General features: G+C 58.6%; 1 non-coding gene across 1 annotated transcript in view; it reads right to left on the minus strand.

Annotated features, from left to right (window-relative positions):
* The window catches only part of LOC124576340, a 1910-nt gene extending 1615 nt beyond the window's left edge, over window positions 1–295 (minus strand). The window contains exon 1 of the ribosomal RNA XR_006972515.1: window positions 1–295. This exon is cut by the window's left edge and continues 1615 nt beyond it. This is a non-coding gene — a ribosomal RNA (small subunit ribosomal RNA).
* Between the last annotated feature and the right edge of the window lie 2205 nt (window positions 296–2500).

Raw genomic sequence — 2500 nt, forward strand, 5'->3', positions numbered from 1 at the left:
GAGGACCGTGCGATCAGCCCAAAGTTATTCAGAGTCACCAAGGCAAACGGACCGGACGAGCCGACCGATTGGTTTTGATCTAATAAAAGCGTCCCTTCCATCTCTGGTCGGGACTCTGTTTGCATGTATTAGCTCTAGAATTACCACAGTTATCCAAGTAACGTGGGTACGATCTAAGGAACCATAACTGATTTAATGAGCCATTCGCGGTTTCACCTTAATGCGGCTTGTACTGAGACATGCATGGCTTAATCTTTGAGACAAGCATATGACTACTGGCAGGATCAACCAGGGAGCTGCGTCAACTAGAGCTGAGCAGCCGGCCGCCCGGGAGTGTGTCCCGGGGGCCCGCGCGAACACGCAAGCGTCCGCTCAATTATTCTGCAAACAGGAGGAGGCTGAGCTCCCCTGCACAATACACCTCGAAACCCTCTCAGGTCCCGGCGGCGCGCAGCGCCGTCCTAAGTACTTGGTCGGGTTCGAGAGAGGCGCAATCGCCCGGAGTTTGGCGAGTAGACGCTTTAGGTGCGACCACCCGTGCTCCCAACTGAGCTTGCCGCTGCCGACAGAGGCCCGGGAGCGTGCTGTCGTGGCATTGCCGGCGGGAGACAACACGCGCCACCTACGGTGGCCGGCAGCTCCAACGCCAGCGCCACAGAAGGACAAAAGCCCCACTTGGGTGCCGAAGCGAACGCGCCAACACGTCCGCACAGCTGCGATACAAACCACCTGCGAGAACCGCAGAGGCGACCGAGCAGCAGACGGCGTCGCGGCGCCGAGCGCCGGGCGGCGGCGCATCCTCAGCGCACACAGTCCTCAATCGGACCAGCACACTGCAGATGTCCACCGCGCTTCGCACCGGGCCCGCGAGGACCTACTTTGGCCGCACGGCGCCGCGTGCAGGGTGCGCCGGCGCGCAGCTGCGCCGCCTGCCGCCTCCGTCGGCCGGCGCGCCTGCCACTGGCCGCCCCCACCAGCCGGCTGTAGCGCGTGCGCCCACGCACCGCGCGGCCAGCACGCCGGGAGGCCCCCCCTCACCGGCCGGGGACGGTCCCACCCAGCCACCGCCGCGTATCGCTTCACACCCACATGCCATTCACGTTCGTGGGCATGGTGGGTATCGCTGAAACAACCGGTTGGTAGCTCAACCGATCGTCGCCATCACTGATTCACCTCTAGCGAGAACAACCGCACCACAACGGTTTACCAGTTGTTCATTTGCGTAACGTCACCAGCAAACGTAGACGTCCATCGCCATTTGCAAATTCAACGATTGTTGCATGCCTGTGTCAGGTGTCACGACACACTATGTCTGCCCACATACACGCAACAACATGTGCACGCTTCGCGAACACGTGGAAGGTGGCCCCCGTACGTATGCGATGTCCATTGCGCGAACGACTGTCAACCGGCCTCTGTCGCATGTCGCAGATGTGGAACGCAGTGCACCATGCTATCACGGTGAGTGAGAAGAGACGACTACGTCTGACAACACGCGCCACTACATCAACAGACGGCTCATGCTGATCGCCATCCACGGCATACCATACTGCAATCCAGCTCTTATAGGGAGACGACACGTAGCTGAGTGCACAATATTTGGACCGTATGGTTCGCCGTTGTTGGCGCAGTCGTGGTACGGTCACACATGTACCACGATGTATCATTCAGTACATGAGGACCAATGTGCAGTACAGTGTGTGATTTGGACGTACAACATCAGCGGACAGTTGACACAAGCCGTACCACAACGTAGGCTGTGCTTCGCCATGCGAATGCCAATGAACAACTGCGAAGGGCATTGAGCATGTACGTCCTGCTGCCATCCGCATTACAGTGTATAGCTGCAAGGTGTTTAACATGAAGCGATACTCTGGGGACCGGGCAGTGCGGGTAGCAAACTATATTGCGGGGGTTGCAGTTAGGCAACACTACACTAATTTAACGCGTCGTATGACAATTACAGAGCAGGTTAAGGCCCAACGTGTGTTGGGTTAAGGCCCAACGTGTGTTGGGTTAAGGCCCAACGTGTGTTGGGTTAAGGCCCAACGTGTGTTGGGTTAAGGCCCAACGTGTGTTGGGTTAAGGCCCAACGTGTGTTGGGTTAAGGCCCAACGTGTGTTGGGTTAAGGCCCAACGCGTGTTGGGTTAAGGCCCAACGCGTGTTGGGTTAAGGCCCAACGCGTGTTGGGTTAAGGCCCAACGCGTGTTGGGTTAAGGCCCAACGCGTGTTGGGTTAAGGCCCAACGCGTGTTGGGTTAAGGCCCAACGCGTGTTGGGTTAAGGCCCAACGCGTGTTGGGTTAAGGCCCAACGCGTGTTGGGTTAAGGCCCAACGCGTGTTGGGTTAAGGCCCAACGCGTGTTGGGTTAAGGCCCAACGCGTGTTGGGTTAAGGCCCAACGCGTGTTGGGTTAAGGCCCAACGCGGGTTGGGTTAAGGCGCAACGCGGGTTGGGTTAAGGCGCAACGCGGGTTGGGTTAAGGCGCAACGCGGGTTAGG

The sequence above is a fragment of the Schistocerca americana genome, unplaced genomic scaffold (assembly GCF_021461395.2).
Source record: "Schistocerca americana isolate TAMUIC-IGC-003095 unplaced genomic scaffold, iqSchAmer2.1 HiC_scaffold_248, whole genome shotgun sequence".
NCBI lineage: Eukaryota > Metazoa > Arthropoda > Insecta > Orthoptera > Acrididae > Schistocerca > Schistocerca americana.